This window comes from Arvicola amphibius, chromosome 7, assembly GCF_903992535.2.
Source record: "Arvicola amphibius chromosome 7, mArvAmp1.2, whole genome shotgun sequence".
Taxonomy (NCBI): Eukaryota; Metazoa; Chordata; class Mammalia; order Rodentia; family Cricetidae; genus Arvicola; species Arvicola amphibius.
The window spans coordinates 88,195,802-88,218,048 of NC_052053.1; the positions used below are offsets into that span (position 1 = coordinate 88,195,802).

At 46.6% G+C, this 22,247-nt stretch overlaps 1 protein-coding gene across 1 annotated transcript in view; it reads left to right on the forward strand.

Annotated features, from left to right (window-relative positions):
• Positions 1 to 2,695: 2,695 nt before the first annotated feature.
• Positions 2,696 to 22,247, forward strand: part of LOC119819535 (stonin-2-like) — a 95,695-nt gene continuing 76,143 nt past the window's right edge. Inside the window, exon 1 of the mRNA XM_038337774.1 lies at positions 2,696 to 2,826. The gene's annotated coding sequence lies outside the window, so the exon portion shown is untranslated. The remainder of the gene's footprint in view (positions 2,827 to 22,247) is intronic.

A 22,247-nucleotide genomic window follows, 5' to 3' on the forward strand; every position in this document is an offset into this window, starting at 1 on the left:
GCCTGTTGTTGATATAGTATAGAAATGGAATTATACACTATGTGGCCTTTGGCATCTGACTTCTTTCACCTTACGTAACATTCGTAGCTGAAACATACTCCACCACACTGGGTATTTGCAATGTTCTTTATGAGCAATTGATGAGCTTATTGGCTTTGTACTTTTCAGCCACGATCTATAACAATACTATGATACTCTTGAACAAATTTTTATGCAGAGGTATGTTTTCCATTTTCTTTTTTAATTTTTTTTTCTTTTCGGACACAGAGTCCAAATGTAGTTCTGGCTGGCCTGGAACTTGCTAGGCAGGCTGGCCTCAAATTCAGAGGTACAACTGCCTCTGTCTCCAAAGTAGTGGGATTCAAAGGCATGCACCACCATGCCAAGCCAGTCTCCTTGACTATTTAAGTGGAATTACTGTATTGTGTTGCAATTTTTAACTTAGTTTTTTTTTTAAAAAAAAAACATTGTTCTGTAAATCGGGTATTTAGTCTCACTTCGCCTTGTGTCCATACAATAAGGCTATCATTTTTTTCTTTACTTAACAACATCCAACATACAGGAACTACTCGTTTACAATTGGGTTGAATGGATGTGACCTTTAAGTCAATATCCACTTGTTCAGGAACTGGAGGGTATCCTGTTGAAATTTAGGATAAGTATGTGGTTAGCATTTTATTAACCTGTTGGAAATTTTAGCCTCATTCCTATTTACAGAGTGTCTACCATGCTCTGATCATGAGCTAGGCACTGGGGCTGTGCACCAATGCAATTTAGTGGAAGAAGACTCGTGAGGGATGGATGGAACACTGTTCCTGTGTGCCTGAGAGACTTGGTGAAGGCCTCACACTGGGAGAGATATTTCAGCTCACTCTTGAGTGCAAAGTGCCATTCAGGAAAGAAGAAATATGAAAGCCAAGCAAAGCGTTTTTCCTAGACGAGGCAGGGTATAGAACTATGCGTAAGTGACCCCGCCCACAAGACAAGTAGACTCTGTGGTCTTCATTCTTTCCTTGTATTTGTGGGCTGGAGTTCGCTCACGGCCGCCAGAAGTGAGCAATTTGACACGTCATCTTGGGTCAGCCTCCAACTCTGGCAGAAACAAGCTTCTCTCCTTTGAAGTGAGCATATGAGCAGTTAAATTGGACTTCTGTTTTGGCCAGGGCCACAGCCGTGAAAAGCGATCGGCCAGGAGTCACAAGCATGTATGTGTGTAAGGGTGTGTGTGTGCGCGCACACGCATGTGTGTGTGTGTCTCCGAGGCTTGAAGAGGAGTGCCCCTGACAGGACTTTCTTCACCTTGTCTCTGTCCTGTTTTACTCCATTTTTCCACCCAAGGGAGGCTCAACCCACGTCCAGTCTGCTTTTCCAATATAAAGGTTCATTAATATAAGCGATGGAAAATGGAGATGATTTTCTCCCACAGACTGTGGTTCTTAACTTTGACCTGGGATAGATGCAATCATTGTTGAGCGTAGGTCCAGCTGGATCCCAACTGGTATCTTTCAAGCACTTTTCTACCAGCCACACTTCTTAAGGGTTCTGTGAGCCCAGAAGCACAGAAGGAGAGAAAAGCTTGTAGGAAAATGGTTGCATATGGTGTGTTGTTTACTTGTTCATTAATATAAACGGCAGAACATGGAGCTGCTTTTATCCACTGCCTATCTGGGTGGCAGAGCGTTTGTGTAAGAGTGGCATGTGGATTGACACCGCTTGCTTTTATTTTTTAGGACGATCCAGAAGAGGTAGGTTGAGAGGGTTAAAGAGCTACGAGGAAAGAGATGCATGATGGGAACAGTTATGGTCCCCTCTTCTCCCCAGAGATTAGGGCCCTGCTCCTGTCTTTCCGATGAAATTGTGGCCTCTTCAGAATGTCTGTGTTCTATCCCTGAGGCTCACGCTCACATAAATGTCTTTATGGCAGACTTTTCCTGAATTTCTGGATTATAAAAGTGTGTATAAAGTTCTTGGAATAATGCCTGCCAAATAATATGCACCTTGTTAGTATTAGGGTAATTATTATGTTATGAATCAGCCTCATCTCTCCAACTAGGTATTAAGTTCTTTGTCGGTGACCTCAACCCATCTTTCTCCTTTCTTGGACAGTAGCTAGCACAGAGTTCTTAATATATTGACAGTATTGGGCTCTCCCACAAATCGCTTCCTTTTTGTTAGCTCTGGTAGGTAGGGACCATACACAGAGTGTGTGTGGCGTTCAATTTGAGTTCACAAACGTTGTTTGGCACTTACTGTTTACAGACGTCTGTCCTAAGCTCTACACCCTACAGTAAAAAGTACAGAAAAATAAATGTAAAGTCAAAGTGGCTTGCATGAGAGAATCCAGGGGAACACCTTTCCCAGCATGGTGGAGGTTCACAACCACCCACACTCAGGGACAGTAGCTGGATTCCATAATGATCCCAAGTTCCCGTCACTCCTGCGACACTGTTCCCACCCCCAGCTGCTTGCTCGGCCGACCCCACTGGGTGCAGAGGGGATCCCAGTGGGTTTCAGAGTCCTGATGGCCCCAGGTGAGGTGGGGACCAAGGCCAGGGAAGCAAAGCTCCAGGAGTGACCCCGCCCATCCCACTCATCCTGTCCAATCAGAGCGCGGCTCTCGCACACCCTACGACCAATCAGGAGCGGCGGGAGCTGCGCCCAGAGCCGGCTGGCGCCCAGCGAGCCCAGAGTCGCGAGCGGGCAGTGGTGGCGCGGCGACCCGGAGGCAGCTCTGCTAGAGTGGCGGCGGGACGGAGGCTGGGCTGGGGAGCTGGTGGTGGCGCGGACCTCAGCGCCGACGCCGGGACTCTGCTCACCCCGACACTGGTGAGTAAAACCCGCGGTGGGGAGCGACCTAGGCGCCGCAGGTGGACGGCGGGGGGCGCCGGCCGCGAGGTCCTAGCGCCGTGCGTCTCCGAGCACCGCGCACGGAGCCAACGCCGAACGCCACCGTGCCACCAGCCTCAGGGGGCCGATGAGGAGGGACGAAGGGAGGCGGCCTCCGCGGGGTGTTCGTGGGAAGTCTCCCGTGACCCCCAAGTCACCCCAGCACTTCTTGCCAGCCAGTGCCTTCCCCTGAGATCCAAGTCGGCCAGGGCAGCTTCGCTGTCCTGAGTGGGGAAGCGACAACAGGTGTCCTTGGAGACAGTGCCTTGCCCCACCCCCGCTCGAAATCCTGGCCTTGGCGTTGAGCCCCAGCTTCGGGGTGTTCTGAGACAGGACCCCAGCCTGGCCTCTCAGGCGCTCTGCCCGCTGGACAGCGCCCAGGGGCCGCTTGGACCCCGGGCTTTGGATGGAGTTTCCTGCGTGCGTTGCCAAGCAATTTGCAGGTCACCGCCTCTCGTTGGGATGGAGAGTTGAAGATTGGGGAGGGCGGGGGAACAGAGGAAGGGGGGGAAGATTTGCTGGACACTGACCTCTCCATGAGATGAAGAGTCAGAGAGAGAGAGAGAGAGAGAGAGAGAGAGAGGGAGGGAGGGAGGGAGGGAGGGAGGGAGAGAGAGAGAGAGAGAGAGAGAGAGAGAGAGAGAGAGAGAGAGAGAGAGAGAGAGAGAGGAGTTAGTTCCCACACAGACTGTTGAAAGGAGCTGCCTGAGGGCTGTAAGTGAATCATTAACTCTGGTTCTGTGCAGCTACTGTGGCTGCTTGCCTTCCACTCCGTCTCCTCCAGGCTTTCTGTGCCTATTTTGCTTTCCTTATCTATAAAGTGATGACGCTGATTGCACTCGTTGTTTGAAAGATCGTATGAGCCAGGATCTGAAAAATATCAAGCACAGCACCAAGCCTCCGATAGACGCTGGCTCTTACTATTTATTGTGAAGTGGATGGTTGTTTTAAGAGTAAATCAGACCTGTCCAAACAGGCCCAACAGTCATTTGGAGCATTTCGCAGCTTTCTGCTCTCCGAGGAGAAAAATGTCAACGTTACTGATGGTCTCGTTTAAAGGTAATAAATATATCCTATGGGAAAGGATGGCAGAGGTAAATGAATCTGAATTAGTAATCAATGCTTTGTAACCCTGTGAATGTTTTTCAGAAAGAATATCATGGTACTTTGTTGAATTCTCTGTCTTTCCCTATTGGTATGGTTGATGGGAGTAATGGAGGAATTATTTTTAGCGTTTTATGATTTTCATTCTTAAATGTGAGAGAGAAAAGCAGAGACACAAAGGAAATTCTCAGTCTTATGACAGAATGCCAGCAGCTGACAGAAAACCGAAATTTGTGTTTCTGACTCTATGCAACTGATGAGATGCCTGACTCAGGTGCTCTGGGTCAGACCCTTGCCGTCGGATCCTCGCCCTTTTGCTGTTTAATCCGAGACACAAACAGACACTTGACTATATGCTTATTTGTGCTACTAAACCTAAGATATCACATGTATCGCTTGTTGGAGTTGTGAGCCTTCTCCTGCCTCCTCCTCTGGAACAAACCCTAAAGACCTCTGTGTTCTCAGTGGCCATCTGCTTATCTCGGCATCCCACCCCACCCCTGCAGCCTGGACCTGGGAGGGGAAAGGTCAGACAAACTAGCCCTGTTTTCCTGAGGTTCCCAGTGCCTTGTCTGCCTTAGGATGAATACACCATCTAGGAAAAGTGTGTCTTCTCAGGCCCAGGGTACATTTCTAGCTGCAAGTCGTGCAAGTGTGAGATTAGTGTGGATTTCAGCTGTTGCCATAGCCTTTTTCCTTCCCAGCAGAGTGGGAGGATTGGAAAGCTTGCAGCTGGGGAGGGACAGAGGTATGTGGCACAGGGCAGATTGCTTCATTCAAAGCCAGACTCCCACCCAGTGAGATCCCTGGCTCTAACTGTGGCTGGGAAAGTTGGCCACCCTGCTTTGAGTCTCTGAGCCGGTCTCCCCATGGGTGATAATGGTTTTGTTAAATAGTGGAGAGACGGTGTGATAAAATAATAACGATGATGTTAATGCTCTTAGGTGGGAAGCCCATAACACAGCTCTGACAGAGTTACAGGTCTGTGGCCTCTGTAGGAGGTTCTAAAAGTGAGGGTGACCCTTTAGAGATAAAGGCCAGGTTGAGAGTTCACCACTTGAGCTTCAGGATGGAATGAGCAGCCGAAGTCATTGGCAGCAAGGTAGAAGAGAGGAGAGAAGCCACTGCAAGCAGGGTGGAAAGAGGACAAGTGTTGCCGTAGTCTGCTTGTGCAAAGTGACAAGTCACCCCAAATCCCATTGCTCTATGCCCACTCAAACTCCTTGCTCAGTGATGCTGTGCATCCAGCTGGATCCTCACGTGTCTTCATTTACAGCCCCACATAACTTAAAGACAAACCAGCCTTGCCCAAAGACAATACTGACTTCACTTATGGCAGGGGAAAGACGTAGGATGACCACATTTAAAGTTTGCTAGGATGCGAGCCGTGGCTGGGCTGTCCCTCCAGCTTCGTGCCATTGGCCAAGGTCAGTGACATGGTCAAACATGATGTCAGAGACAATATAAGCTTCCTGAAGATGGGGAGACATAACTGTGGAGATTGGAAGCGGGGGAAGAAAACAAGGTCAGGGAAGTTACCAGAGGTAGATAATAAAGGATTTGGGGTTGTAGACCAGGCACTTGGGACTTTATTTTATAGGCAGAATACAACCACTGAAGGCAGGTGTGTGTGTGTGTGTGTGTGTGTGTGTGTGTGTGTGTGTGTGAACATGAGTGTGTGTGTGCACACGTTTGTTTACCTAGAAGCTAAAGGAGGATTTGGGGTATCCGATCTACTCTCTCGTCCTCATTCTCTTGAGACAGGGTCTCTCATTGCATCTGGAGCAAGGCTGGTTGGTGGTCAGCAGCCCCGTACAATTCCCCGGTCTCTGCTCCCCACACTACCGAGGATTACAGGTTTATGAGTCTTTTTACATGGGTGCTGGACATTTGAACTCAGGTCCTCATGCTTGTGGAGCAAGCACTATTACCTCATGGTCCGCCTCCCTAGCTCCTAATGGAGGGCTTTAAGTTGGGGTTTAACAAGGTCAGATTTTTTTCAGGCCAAACACAAATCTCCAGTAGCATTGTGGAGAGAAGTTTGAAATTGGGGAGATTAAAAGCAAGAGATGGTGAGGTCCTGAGCTCACCCAACAGCCTTGAATCCCCTTCATATGTCTTGAAATAACAGGTCTAGAAAATTCTTTATCTGATATTTGAGGAGCTTGTCTTTTTCATGAGTATTCCTACAATGCTCATGCTCATCTATGTTGACATTATCTTCTAATATCATCTAAAAACATGGTTCTCAAACTTTAAGGGCATCGACACTGCTTGGAAGACTCCAATCAACAGCTTGCTGGCTCCACCTCCAGCTCCACCCCAGAGTTTCTGAGTCCAAGGTCAGGCCTGAGAGTAAACTTTTGTACCTAGTGTTCTGAAGATGCTGATGCTGCTGGCCCAGAGGTCTCAAATTGAAAACTGCTAAAGGCGGAAATTAAGATGTAGTTGAGAGAAAAACCCGAAAGGGAGGGCCTATGAAAAATTCTAGCATTCTTGAGGCATTTGTTCTGTTGTAGGCTGCCCTAGGCCACACGCATCAGGGTGTGTAGGAGTCCTTGAGCCTCCAGTTCTTATTAACCGCTTACTTGCTTGCTTGATTTTTTTTTTTTTAAAACAGAGCCTTATTATGTAGCTCTGGTTGGCCTAGAACTCTTGGTAATCCTGCTGCCTCAACCTCTTAAGTACCAAGGGTGCAGGTGTGTACTACCCTGCCCAGCTAGGTTTATATTAAATGTCACATGCAATTCTCCTAGTGAGAAAATGCAAAGCAGCTCAGAGTTGGAGAGTTAGACGCATACAAGGGTTGCTTTGTCCCACCCCTTTGTAATTCTGCCCAGCCTCTCCATCCTGCCATTGAGCACACATCCTCTCATCCGGCTCCAGACCTCTCTTCCTGGCCTGTCCGCATGTTCCAGTCTTAGCCCCTCTCACCCTTTTGTCATTCCAGTGTGACTTCTCCTGGAGCTTGCCCACTGGGTGGACTTTTGGCTGAATTTTACGAGAGTCAGACCAAGAAATTGCTTGTCTCATTTGAGGTCACCTTCATGACTAAACATCTGTATGGTGTGGTCATTGCAAATTGCAGCCCATCTTTACCCCAAGATAAATAATCCTCTGAGAATCCAAGAACAAGCAACCCCAAACTCTCGGGCTTGTTGTAATAGGAGGAACAAGTCCCAGCAATTCCCTCCACGCTGACTCATCACTCTCGCAATGACAGAGTGTTTGAAAAATGGTTGTTAAAGAGAAAACATGTTGGTTTGTACAGGAAATGAAACAAGAGTTTCTTTTCTTTCTTTTTCTCCATTTCAGACATAACAAAAGGGTGACCTCTATCTAGGAGCCAGATAGCTGCTCTGTGCCCACCCTAATGTTGTTTGATTTTTTTGTTTGTTTGTTTTTATTCTTTTGTCTTTGGGGGCCTGCCACCCAGCTCCCAGCTAAACACATGGAGAATTATTCTTTCTTATGAATTCCTGGTCTTAGCTTGGCTTGTTTCTATCCAATTTTTCTTAACATAAATTATCCCTTCTACCTTTTGCCTCTGGGCTTTTATCTTTCTATAAACCTTACTTTGCTTCTTACTCCGGGCTTGCTGTATAACTGGGTGGCTGGTCCCTGGAGTCCTCCTCTCCTTTTTTTTTTTTCCATTCCCCTCCCATATTCATCTCCTATTTATTCTCTCTGCCTGGCAGCCACGCCTACACCTCTCCTGCCTAGCTATTGGCTGTTCCAATCATTATTAGCCCAATCAGGTGTTTTAGACAAAAAAAGTAACACAGCTTCATAGAGTTAAACAAATGCAACATAAAAGAATGCAGCACATCTTTGCATCATTAAACAAATGTCCCACAGCATAAACAAATGTAACTCATCTTCGACTAATATTCCACAACACCCTAATATGCAGCATGTGAGTGAGCACATGAAATCATTTTTGGGCCAAAGTTCTGAGTCCTCACTAGCAGCCTAGAAGATGGGTTTCAAGGCGAGGAGCATAAAATATCTTAATGGGATATGTGTAGAGAATTTTAGAAGCAGTGTATATTGTTTATATAAAATAAGAAATATAGTGAGCCAAGACTAAAACATAGAGTGGCACTTGAAAAGACCTGAGATTTGATAGATTACCACACTTAGCAGGTATGTGTTTGATCAGAAGATGATGCTCAATGATTCGGATGTTTGTGATGGTCCAGCATAGCCTTTGGAAGGTAGCTCATGATGATATTGACCATCCTTCTGGGTACAAAACACTAGAGGAAGTTGTGGGGAATCAGTGTCATCTGACAGCCTCTGTTCTAGGAGAGGGGGGGCCTAATATTTGCATAAATTAATACCAGTTAATGGTAAGACCACCAACAGTCAGTGGGCAAATATCTAAGAGGGTACCAAGCGCTAGGAATTCAGAGCCCTGGCTGTGTAAGTCTGTGAAGGAGCAGGTGCCCTTGGAGGGATGTAGAAGATTTCATGGGGCCAAAGCACTGGTTTCATAGGTAACGAACCTCTGTGAACTGTTGTTCAGCCCTGGTGACTCATGTCAGGCTCCCTGACAAGACACTTCATCTGGGATGAGAGAGTCCACAGAAAGCAGAGAGGCTGGAGCTGATGGCTTCTCTTCCTTGCCTAGCTGCCCTCTGCCCATCTCATATAAATGCTCATGCACATAAAAATTTGCATAACCTCCTAACCACTGAATATTATTCATTAGTAGATGAATAGCGTGGAACTCTGACGTGACCTTCTTACCATGCTCATTTTATTAATAGGAGAGCACTGGGGAGCTGAGGCTCTCAAACCTCTTTATAAATAAAGCCTAACCTACCATCCACGCTGTCATCTGGCAGACACCAGCCACTCTCTACTTCTGAAATGACTTAAAGGTCAGATGGGAGCTTCACAGTCATCCAGGAATCCCTTGGCACTTCCACGTCAACTGACCCCACCTCTCCTGACATTCGCTGGTGCCCGGCTTAAGTTGCTTCCCAGAGCATCACAAGGACTGTGACACTAAGGACTTTGGGCCTTGCCATCTAGCGAGGATTTCTCCAGCTAGCATTATACACCACAGAGGTCTTCAATTGTTAATGCCTAAAACTCCTCATTAGTTTTAAATTTAGATAATTGCACCCTTTTCTTTCAGGCTTCACCGTGGCTTTTATCGAAAGAAAGTGCCATTTTTGTGCTTTTGGGTCTATGCTGTCTGAATAAAATGGCATTGAGTTCTTTCTACCAAATGTCAGCCAGGGTCTGGTGACAGGTCACCAAATGTCAGCAGGTTGTGGGTCTGTCAGTTTCTTTCAATCTGCTTGTATTTGGGAGTGAGACACCAAGCCATTACCAACTTGTTACAGCCCTCTATTACCTGCCTTTTGAAGGTATGGAATTGCTCTTGCTGCTGCTCCTCCCTGATGTGGGACGTCCTTCTTCTGTACGCTGTGAATATGTGTTGCTTTTATTGGTTGGTGAATAAAGCTGCTTTGAGGCAGAATATAGCTAGGAGGGAAAGCCAAACTGAATACAGGGAGAAAGAAGGCAAAGTCGAGAGAGATGCCAGCAGCTGCTAGAGGAATAAGATGCCAGAGCATTACTGGGAAGCCACAGGGCACGCGGTGATACACAGATGATTAGAAATGGGTTAATTTATATGTAGAGCTAGCCAGGAAGAAGCCTGAGCCATTGACTAAACAGTTTGTCACTAATAGTAAGCCTCAGAGTAGTTTTTCGGGAATTGGCATGTGGGAGAGGATGTCAGTTACAACTCTCTCCCCTCCTCCTCTTCCTCCTCTCCTCCTTCCTCCTCTTCTCCCTCCTCCTTCTCTTCTTGATGTGTCTCTGTGTGTAAATGTGGGCACATGTGTCCATAGCACAAGTGTGAGGGTCAGAGGGCAGCCTCAGGTGCCAGTCCTCACCTTCCACGTTTTTTGATACTGGATCTCTTAGTTGCTTTGCTCCGGCTTTTGCCAGACTAGATAGCCTTCAAGGTTTCAAGGATTCACTACCTCCCCCCCCCCCCAACTTCCCCATGCTGAAATTATAATAGACACTTGTTCTTTGCATCAGGCCTTTACATGGGTTCTGGGGACTTGAACTTGGGTCTTAATGCTTGCATGACAGCTACTGTTATCCACTGAGTCATTTCCCCAGGCCTATAACTGCTTTAAAAAAAAAAAAAAAGTGAGACGCTTTATTTAAGAACAGATTTGATTTCATTGTTTGCTTAAGAACTGAGTCTGTCTGTCTTTCTTGATTGGCACTTTGGAAGGGGAGACCTATAATGCTTTGATTAAGTGGGTGGGCGGAGGCTAGCCAGACCAAGGGTTAGGTGGTACACAGTTTACATAGTAAGTGTTTTTATGAACCCAGAGCTGTCAGAACCGAAGCTCACTTTCTTATCTCTCCACTCTTGCCAAACATAAAATACTCATTTTTTCCTCGGGTCTGCATTTCCCTATTCACATGATAAACAGCTGAAGAGTGTGGAAAATTTACATTGTTATTGAAATGATCAAAATCCCTGCCAATAACCCTCACTCATTGAGTTTTTCTATGTGCCAGGTCCTCGGCTCGGCCGTGTTTTATCTTTTCTGCCCATGGAGTCAGTGTGTCTCATTCTGCAGCTGAGACAGGGTCTGAGGTTAGAGGGGAGCTGGGCTTTGAATCCACCTCCTCTAATCCCTTAGGTTCGGAAGCTGTACCCTTAATCACCACTATGGTATCTGGGAACAAAAGGGAAAGCCCTCCACAGCATCGGTGGACTGCATGCCCATTGCCGGCACACCCACAGAGAGCCCCATGGGAGAAAGCCGCCTTTATTTTCCTGGTGTGGTCCAAGCACAGTTCTCTCTCTCCTTTTTCCTCTCTCCACTTCCCTGGAATGTTTCTGTTACAAACTAACCTTTAGAAAAGAGGCTATTTGAGAAAGGGGCAATCTATTTTCCTATTTCCACTTACCAGAATGCTTCTGTTACAAACTACCCTTTATAAAAGAGGCCATTTGAGAAGGGTTTGAGAAGAAGGGGGCAGTCTGGACTGCACGTCTGACAGCTACTCACTCATCAGTCTCTTTGGCCCGAGTGGGCACTGCTGGCTGTAGCAGCTAGCCAGCCCCCCATCACAGTATTTAGGGACTCCCCTATCAGTGCCCCCCATCACTCTCAGGGCCCTAGTGTTCACATGCTTTGCCGTTGGTGGGTTTTAAGTTCCTCCTGCCTGAGCAGGTCTTAGAGATACAGTTCCAAAGAATCAGAGTCATTTAATGTCACATGTTAGCCTCTGATCTGGGTGGCTTGGGTGGTCTCACCAGTGGCCACAGGACCAGGGGCTTTGATCCTCTGTCATTTGGTTGCATTTTGTCCTGTCTACCGGTCAAGCCTAGGTCCTTTGCAGAGGTGGGTCCTGACTTTAACAAAGCCAGGTAAGAGTGTTGGCTAGTTTATTACATATGTGTTTCCGGTTTCTACTTATAGGAAGAACATTTATAGCCGGGGCGGGGGGGGTAATATTGCATGATTGGAATATGGTGAGATGGGTAAAAGCTTCTAGATGGACTGTTCAGGTTTGCAATTTTCTAATAAGTTATTTAACCTCTGTGGGCCTCATTTTCCTTACCTCTGTAAAGGGATAATTATAGAACTTTCTCGAGTTATGAGGATTACATGAGTTATTTAACTTAGAGTGATAAAGCTCTTTGAGATTGATGTTTGGGAGATAAGAAGGACTCGAATAGCACAGGAAATAAGTGGAAGCTGAGTGCTTCTGGGTGTGGGCTGGACAGTACCGTGACAGGCATGGCTCACACAGCCGCGCCTGTTGTAAAGGTCTCCTGGTGAGTCCCAGGTATCAGCCGTCTTACCAAGTGCACTGAGGTGCTGGCCACGGTAAAGAATCCCAGGAGGTATCCTCGTAAACTGCCCCTTCAGGAAAGGAGCAGAAGAGACGCAGTATAAGAGAAAAAGAGAAGCCAAGGTTGGATACCCTGGCTTGAGCCATTGGGAAGAGTGTTGGTCCCCCCCGTCCATGAATTCACTCATATGTGCATATGTGTGCTCACCCAAGTGGACATGTGGAGAGACCAGAAATGAACATCGGAATTACTTTACCTCATTCTTTCAACTATTTTTATTAATTCTTCGAGAATTTTATACAATTTGTTTTGAACATATTCACCCCCTTCCCCTTTCCCCATCTTCACCCTCCCATTCATTTCCACCCAACTGTAAGGACTCTTCCTCTTCCTCCTTCTTGCCCCATGGAGTCTAGTCCTTGCTGTCTGACTAGTCTTACTACCTCGTTTTGTGAGGTGGAGTCTTTCTTTGAATCTGGAGCTTGCTATCACAGGTCGAGTAGCTGGCCACGCTCTGAGTCCTGCTGTCTCTGCCCCTCAGTGCAGGGGTTACAAGTGTGTGCTGCTTTGCCCTTAGTTTTTCACATGGGCATTGGGGATACAGATTCACATTTGTCTTCTTTCAACAGGTACTTACTTTAGCCACAAAGCCATCTCTTCAGGTCCCTATTGCCTTCATCCTGGATGGGAACCCTTCTGGGGGCTGCAGGAGTTTTCAGGAGAGCAAGTCACTGGCCAAGTTTGGATGTTAAGTTGGACAGGCTGTTAGACATGGACACGAACTGGTCACTGATTGGTAGCAGTTGAGAATCTGATGCTAGAAGATGGGTACATGAAGGTCTCAGGCTTCTTGATGGGACCTGTGGGGATTTGATTGAGAATATCCAGGCTCGTAGATTTGAACGCATAGTCACCAGGGAGTGGAGCTGTCTGGGAAGTATTAGGACGTGTGCCCTGTTGGAGGAGGTGATGGGTATTGAGGTTTCAGAAGTCCACACAAGTCTCAGTCTTTCCCTCTCTGCCTGCTGGCTGTGGATCAGGATTTATCTCTTAACTCCTTAATGCTTGCCTGCCTGCCTGCCTGCCTGCCTGCTGCTGTGAGGAGAATGGCCTAACCTTCTGAAACTATACACAAGCCCCCAGTTAAATGGCCTCTTCTACAAGTTGCTGTGGTCATGGTGTCTCTTCGGAGCATTGCAACAGTAACTAGGACAGGGACCCAATGCTGGGCAAAAATGAAAGGAGTCACGGAGGGAGTTCTGGGCGTGAACCAGGGTCATTTGAGTTCTGGCTTTCAGAAATGCCAATCTGGCTCTCAATCTCTAGTTTGCTTTCCTTCCCCTTTCCAGTGTAAGACATGGACTTCTTGGGGGTTGACATTTTATTGGGTTGTTTGTGTCGTTTGCAGTGTCTGGCAAGGGGGTTCATCCATAGACCTAAAAATCAATCAACTAGCATGCATCAGCTACGACCTGATCTCTCAGCAGCCGTGTGTCCCTGGGGACCTCAGTCTCCAGTCTCCGAGACCGAGTTCCCATCCCTGTCAGCTGGTAACTGGTGGCAGCAGCCTATTGACGGTGGGAGGGCTCCGTGAGTGCCGCACTAATGCTCCGAAGAGGTCCCTCCGGCTGTCACCGTGAGCACTCATGTCATGCCATTACATTAGAGGAAGGAACCGCGGCAGCTCACGTGTCCTTAAAGCCCTTTTCGATTCTCCCCGGACGGAGACTCTCCACTCTATGCTACTCTTTCCCCCCTCCCCGCTCCCCTTCTTAAATTAAAGATAAAGGCAGAGAGCAAGGAGATAGTGCAATAAATTTCACACACTTGCCATTTGCTTAGGTTTCTCTGTAATTGAAACACTTCATCTAGAGATCCAGTCTGGCCTGTGTTGTGGCAATTGCTACATGAATCACAGGTGCAGAGGCATTCAGAGAAAATACAGGCATTAAAAGGAGTGGGTGTGGGTGTGGGGGTCATTTCTGTCTGTGGCACTAACCTCGTGCCTGCTCTCTCTGCCACTCTGGGCCAAGAAGGAAGCTCCTCCTTGTTTTTCACAGACAAGCTCCTCTTCTCCTGTAAATTCAGATGCTGTAGTTGTTTGAAACCGCTTAATTTTGATCTGTAAATATTATTCCGAATCTAGTTTTTAAGTCTTTTTTTTTTTTTTTTTACTATTTATTGTGTGTGTTCATGTATGTGTACACATGCTCAATGTGTGAAGGCACTTGTGTGTGGAGGGGTGCACATAGACACGTGCATCTGAACACCTTGGGAATCCTCCTCAATCACGCTTTACCCTATAGTCTCTTATGTGAGCCCAGAGATTACTGATTTGGCTAGTCTAGCTAGCGTGTTCCTCACTGCCCCTGCCCGACCCCCAGTCCACTAACTCTGCCTCCTCTGCTGGAGTTGCAGGTGTGCTACTGTGTCTCTCTGGCACCCACACAGGCACTGGGGATCTGAACTGTAGTCCTCCTCCTTGCACAGCAAGCTCGCCACCCGCTGAGCCATCTCTCCAGCATCTGAGGTGTTTACCCTCTGCAGACGCTGGAGATGCACACAAGCTCTCTCGCCTTGCCCCTCCTTCTCTAAGTAGTATGTCTGCTGTGTTTGCATTTATGGTTTCTATGCTTTGAATTTGTGGTTTTTCTATTTTGCAAGAGTTACTGTCAGTGAGCTGTCTACCCAAAGAAATACTACTATTAGCGGTGGCGGGACCAAGAACATGCCACGGCGTGGTTTGTTTCTAAATCGATACCGGAGCGTTCTGAGAAACGGCTTCCAGATGGCCGTGGGTGATGTGAGGGCTGGAAAAAGAAAACATTAGAAATATCAAAGTAGGAAATTTAATAGGAAAGACCTTCCAGGGCCGAAACTTTTTCTTTCTGGTCTTCCAGTTCGAGGAAGTAAAAAGAATAGGCATGAATGGTGGGAAATTTCCACCGACTTGGGGGGAAAAAACAATAGACTAAATAATTCTTAGCCACTAAGGTGCTAGCACAGGGAGGCACAAGGTCAGAGGATCCTGTCTCATTTGTCTGTGGTGACAGGCTATCCTGCCCCCACAGGGAACGCCTCCCTTGAACAATAGTCATAGCTCCGGGAAGTTGAATGCATGCAAACAGTTATATAAATATAAATCACATCACTTTGGAACAGTGGTTCTCAACCTTCCTAATGCTGTGACCTTATAATACAGTTCCTTATGTCATGGTAAACCCCCCAACCATAAAGTTATTTTTATTGCTACTTCGTAACTGCAATTTTTCTGTTATGAAAAATAATGTAAATATTTGTGCTTTCTAATAATGGCTTTAGACGAGCCCCCGAGAAAGGGTCATTTAACCCCCAAAGGGGTCGTGGCCCACAGGTTGAGAACAGCTGCTTTGTCAGTATGCCATGGGTGTGTTTATAGCCATTTCCCAGCTTATCTTTAGCAGGAATATATTCTTTTTTTACATAAAAATAGACAAATCAAAAATGAATGTGAAAGGGGAAATGAGCTTGACGTGTAGGGATAGGTGAGCTGTGACCATTTAAAAAGAAGTCAGTTGCTCACATTTTATGATGAGAATTCTCTTGTCCTATAGTCAGGACACGTATAACATACACACCCTGTACATAACAGCTTCCAGAAAGGAAGGGATGTTGGTGCATTTCACATATCAAAACCCGAGAGCCTGTTGACATGACCAGGGTGTCTGAGTTCATCTATGCCGGCAATTGGAGACACCTGCACACCCCTGCCTTCAGCTGGCATGTGGACTTGGGATGTCTCGTGTGTGAGAGATCTAGTACAGAGTCTGGTGTGCAAGGATAAGGTCACAATCAGGCTGGGGCCCCTCTGCAGCTGCAGCTTTGAGGCCCCCTGCAGTGGTCCGTGGGTTTTTTTGTTTTGTTTTGTTTTGTTTTTGGTGTGTGTGTGGCTGTCTTGTTTTGGTTTTTTTGGTTGTCTGCCTGGGTCAGGGTTCTCAGAAAAAGGGAAGCAGATCCCCCTCTACATTGCTGAAAATGGAAGGAATCGTCAGCTCGGGGTCAGTGTGAAAACCACCCCGTCTCTGCCACTCGGGAATGATTCCGTCTGGTTTGACTTGAACTGAGCAGGTTGTTCTGGGGCTGAGTCTTTTACAGGGAATTAGAGGTCCCAACGGTATTCTCAGTTGTAGGTTGGGCAGGTTGCCCATAAAGCACCTTAAACTGGAAATGGTGTCGCATGCATGTGTGCTTTTTCCTAAATCGAGAGACTCAGCTCACCCTCTCGTGTGAAAAAAGAGCAAGAGCTGGTTCCAGGGGAGGCCTCAGGTCCTGCATCTGGCCTGTGGCCCACCCTGGAGAATTTTCCTGATGCATCCTTAGGAACGTAGCTGCGTGTGAAACCTGTCGGTGCACCAACAGGCCATACTATGAACAGGTGAAAAGGGTTGGTTTCTTTAGGACCAGAAAGATGGACACCCCAAACTGGCACCTCTACAGTGCTCCCCTCAACCTCCGCTGGCTTCCTCTCCTCCCTTGTGCCTGAGCATAGTAGAACTTCCTTGTCTCTGTGTTACCAAATGATTGACGCTAGTGGAGTAAACATACATATCTCTTTTGCCCGGGTTTCCTCTGGGCTCCTCCTTCTCCACTTCTTCAGGATGGTGACAAAGCAAACTCCCCCAGCGGCTGCTTATCATCTCCAACCATAACCATTAGTAACCTTCCCCAGACCCCAAACTTAATTCCTATTTCTCCAAATTTTATTCACTCTGCGTCTCCCAATCCAACACTCTTGGTCCTCGTGGCCCTTCAGCATCTCTTAGCAGCGCTCATCAGTATTCTTCTAGCTCTAGGCTGACTGGCTCAACAGACCCCGGGAACAGCCCAGTCACACAGTCCCATCAAACCCACTCATCCACCCTGAGCTCATCATATGCCTCTCTTCCTCAGCCACCCTTCCTCTTGAAGTCCTTGTCTTGGCAAACGACACAACTTGGTCCCTTCCCAGGGTCTTTTTCATCTGTCTACTATATCATGACTTCTTTATTTTAAATGAACCCTAACAGATTTCATCCCTGTGTCTTGATGCTATACCCCGTAAAAACATTCTCCTCCTCAGTCTTGCTAGTCTCATGACCGTATTTCTTGCTTATCTTTGCCCCTCCTGTCTACCCTCTTCACTGCTTCCAGAGTGGTCCTTTGAAACATAAATTAAGCTGTGTTATTTCATCTCACTTGTTTAAGTGGCATCCGTTGCTTTCATTTCAGGACCCGGCCTCTGGGCCCCACCTGCAGCGCACGGTCTTATTCTTGGTTGTTCCAACCTCTTCTCGTTCTGCATTCCTCCCAGCTGCTCGTTTTTCCAAACTGAATTATCTGTAGGTCAGAAGACAGCACGCTTTCATTCACTAGACTTCTTATGAGCACTTGGCATTTCAGTGCTGTTGTTTTGAGGGGGATCTTACCCCAAAGAAGTATTGGAATTTGAATTTCCAAGCCATGTACAAAACAGACATCCTGAAGCCATCTGTGTATCCACCACTCCTGCCGTTACTCCATCCCTTATATCAGCTCTGTGTGGAAAGACCTTTGTGAGCTCTAACCTCACCTTTGAAGCACCGCAGTCCCTCATCGCATGGCTTGTCTTTATCTCCATATCCTGCTTTCTCTTCTGTCTGTCTGTCTATCTATCTATCTATCTATCTATCTATCTATCTATCTATCATCTATCTATCTCTCTATCTATCTCTCTCTCTATCTCTCTATCTCTCTATCTATCTGTCTGTCTGTCTATCTATCTATCTATATCTATCATCTATCTATCTATCTATCTATCTATCTATCTATCTATCTATCATCTGTCTATCTATCTATCTATCTATCTATCTATCTATCTATCTATCAATCATCTGTCTATCATCTATCTATCTCCAGCTTTTATGATCAGCATGTCCAAGTATGGGATTAGACAAGACAAGGTCCATGTGTGGACATAAGAATTAGGGATTCCTGTTGCATATACTTTGGTGTAGTTAACAGTAGTTTTACATGTTGTCATGACTGTGTGAACAAGGCTGAGTAAAATGATATATTTTAAGCCGGGCAGTGGTGGTGCACACCTTTAATCCCAGCACTTAGGGGGCAGAGAAAGGAGGATCTCTGTGAGTTCGAAGCCAGCCTGTTCTACAAAGCAAGTTCCAGAATAGGCTCCAAAGCTACAGAGAAACCCTGTCTCAAAAAACAAAAGAAACAAACAAATGTACCCCCAAAAAGGTACATTGTATTCTCATGGTTTGTTCTTATAGAGATGGGGCTGCCATCTGAAAAAGTCCTTTTCTCTCACCTGTGTCCCTGGAACCCACCTGATTTCCACTTCTATTTCAAACCTGTGGCTCTTCCCCCTATTTGTTCTTAGCTGGCCCCAGATGGAACTGAGTCACCTTCTGCATGGTCATGGCATGGCTGAATTCTCTGGTAGCCCTAATCATATTAGGCTATGTCTGTCCATCTGCCTATCTCTTTGAAGAGGATAGATTTTAGTCATCTCTAGCCACAGAATTTCAATAGATGTGCCAAGTAACAGGGATATCAAATGAGTGCTTCTTCGGTGATTGAGGAGGTGAAGGAACCAATGGGTGGTGTTCTGTGACAGAATTCTAATACCCCGAAGAAGCCCCATAAGCACAGATAACCAAACGCCCCAAGGTACCTGCTGGGTCATCCCCAGCCTCCTGTGTCTGTGAGATTGTATACTAACTACTAACATGGGCTCTTATCTCCATTACGCTTCCTGTGTAGGCTATCTCTTAGGCACCTTGGAAGCCCTCAGCCTCACCTTTCTCCAGGCTGCTGTGGTGGCCAAGTCTACTGGGTAAAGCCATTCTGCTGTCCAGGATTGATGCTGGGGGTCTCCCAACTACTTCTGGATTCAGATGAAGTACCACACTGAAGGCATAGACTCTTACATTCCCCATATGCTGGCACAGGAGCCAAAAATGCACGCTATACATGGGGAAGTTGAGCCACCACCATATAGTGAACTCTGACCAAAGAGAATAAAACCAAGCAACAGCTGCCAGATACACTCTGCCTCCAAGCACCGCCTTGTCCAGTGCAAAGTCCCTACTATCCTCTGAGACCACCGGGCAGCAAGCTGTGATTCCTTTGAAGCCAGGACCAATTCAGTCCCACCACACCTGGTGTCTCCCTGCCTCTTGGCTCTTGATCCTTCGTGTGGACTTCTCTGGGGTAGCCATCAAGCCCTGGCATAGAAGCTCTAGACTAATGGGCATTCAAACTTGCCACTCTTCCCTGGGAGCCCCAGGCCAGTGAAGGGAGAAGAGGCGGGAACAGGATAGTGATCCAGGCCTCTATATTGAAGATCCTACAGATCTTAGACTTCAGCCATGAGTTTCCTGTTCACCCTCGGCTGTGCAGCCATGAGGGGCACTGGCCACTCTTGTTTCAGGGAACTGGCACATGGGCTTACTAGTAGAAAAAGGTAGATCAAATTTGGAGCCTGTGAAGTGGTTGTTGTTCATACTAATGTTGGTCCCGGAACTTCCTACTTAAAAAAATCTTTCTTATATATTATATAAAAAAGTATATAACTTTAAAGGCCAATAACCCAATGGAATGTTACATAGCCACAGAGCAGATAAGTATGGCTTTGTGATGAATTGGTTTATGTCTTAGCTTATCCATCTACTTGTGTGAACTTTTGAAACTTGGCCCATCCAAGCCTCTGCTTCTTTAACTAGAAAATAAATGCCAGTCATTATCCTTTACCTCTCAGAGTTCATGTGAAGATCACATTATAATACAAATAATGCGGCACCATCAATACTTGAAACTCATAGCTTTAGTTGTCACTTTCCTTTTATTTATTTCTTTTTATAAGCTTTATTTATTATTATGTATACGGTATTCTGCCTGCATGTGTCCCTGCAGGCCAGAAGACCTCATTACAGATGGCTGTGAGCTACCATGTGGTTGCTGGGAATTGAATTCAGGACCTCTGGAAGAGCAGTCAGTGTGCTCTTAACCTCTGAGCCCCTTATTTTTTAAGTATAATTTGTGAATGGTAGTATTAACTCTGTGCCTGTGAAATACAACTTTACGGTGAGATCTTGGAGTCATTCAAAACTTTATTGGGATTTCAACAGGAATAGTCTTGATCTGGAATTTTTTTTCCCCTAGGGAAAGAAAATCACAGGCCTGGTTTTAATCTTGCTATAAGAGTAGATTTGTGTGTATGTGTGTGTGTGTGGGGGGGGATGACACAGAATTACATGCAAGCAGTATTGGCCCGCTAAGTTTTTAACGCCTATTTCCCTTTTTAGAGTGTTTTCATAGTCTTTATAAAAAGGTTGATATCAACCTTAAATTAATACATTTTGAGGGGTGGGGCAGAAAGGTTTTTGAGTTTTGCTCTGGTTGAGAGAAGATCCCAGGAAATAGCCTCTTGGTCCTCAGGCAGGTTCCAGTTTCTTCCTACCAGTGGATGGAGAACTGCTTCCTCTTTGGAAATATGCAATCAGGATCAACAGTGTGCGCTGGCAATTCCATCTCTTGTATAGAACTATATTGAGAGGCATTACACTTTAGGGCCGGCAAGATGGCTCAGTGGGTAAAGGTGCTTGCCACCAGGCCTGATGGCCTGAACTTGATCCCTGGCTCCCTCATGGTGGACAGAGAGTACTGACTCCCACAAGTTGTCCTCGAATCTCCAGATGTGCACTACGGCACAATAAATCAATGAACAGACAAATTTCTTTTTAAAGACCTTCAAACTGTAGTTATTTTCTTTTTTAACTTTTTTTTTGTAATCAAGCTTCCAGCTCAGGTCTTCTGTTCTCCCAGTTCCGGCTGCTTTTTTTCAGTGTGACCTGAACTGGGTGGCAAGGCCACCTCCATTCCTCATGGAGTGGACACTTCAGCCAACCTCTCCAGAGTCACTAGTGACCATCTGGCCACATTATAGTTTTCTGTGATGCTCACTGGAAAAGTCTACGTGTTCTGGAAAATTCTCTCTTGCCTCCATGACCTCTTGAAGGATTCTCAGATCTGTCACTCCAGGCCTCCTTTTCCTTTCTGAGTCTCCTCTGTCCCATGAGCTGAGCTGCTCCTAAGGTCAGGCAGCTTCTAGCTCCGTACTTTCTCTAAGTGATAGCCTGCTGCTTCTGCTTCACACGTCCGTCTTGGATGACTGTAAAATCTCCCCCCTCCCCACTTTTTCCACGTTTTCTGTAACCACTCTACTTTTAAACCCTTGAATCTCAGCATATGCCAGATAAAAACTCATTTCCCACCTCCGCCTCTAATTAGCTGAACTCAGTACTGAACCACCCCTGGCTTCCTTAAGATTTGTTCTGGGTTTTCTCTCTCCTCGATTCAGCTACTAATGGCATTAGCAGTCCCCTCATCACCAAGCTTAATTGCTCTCCCTTATCACTGTTCCTTTTATTCTGTTGAGTGAAGAATGACCCAAGGATTCCTCTTGGCTCTAAGTGTTTCCTCTGCTTTTATCTTCTTGATGGGCCAAGGGTTTTCTCCTAACAATCAGAAAGCGCCTGCTTTTTCAAAGGTGTGGAGGTTTGTGTGGGAAAGGGTTGTGTGCTAGGCAGGGTTTTCTTGGTCACCCATCTCCAAGAGAGCACTCAGATAAAGGGTCGGGTTTTCCTGCTGTGATGTGGATGTCACTGCCCATGGTTGCACAATAAGAGGTGACGTGCTGGTGATGTGCTGGGTGGTTCTGAAGACAGATGTCAGGAAGAGCGGTATGGGGGTTTACAACCTAGGCAGAAGAAAGGAGAGGATGGGGAAACAGGTTTTCAATCTGTCCTGTAACCAGGAGAGAGAAATTGTGTGTTTTTCAAGACAAGGCTCTGTTGGACTAACTTCTCTGTAGACCTGGACAAGCTTGAGATGTGTTGCCTGGAGCTGTTGTCTTCTAGCCCTTGTTTATCTTGGTCTAGAGAATGTGGGAGGGTGCATCTAAATTGCAAAATCCATGCTTTGGCAGAGGTACAGTTCAATTAGGATAACACCACACGCTCGTGTCAGAACGACATGCCTTTGGATACGGTTAGCATGCTGCATAGAGGTTCGAGAGACTTGCGGTCACATTGATGCTCTCTATTGCCTGAAGTGGGCGAGAGGAACGCAGCAGCTGTGGCACACCTGGGATGGCTCTATGGCACATTATCCCCTCAGCTGCACAGGCTGGGTGCTTCAAACTGTATGGTCACCTCACACAGGTGGCCATGGGGGTAGGGCCTCAAAATTGTCCAGTGTGATGGCCCGAAGCAGGTCACCTGAGGCTGGATAGATGGTAGGGCACATGGAGGGACGTGGGAAGGGAAAGGAGCTCCTGACCCCGAGATCTAGTTTGTCTTTTATGCTGTCAGAGGGCCAGAAACCTTCAACC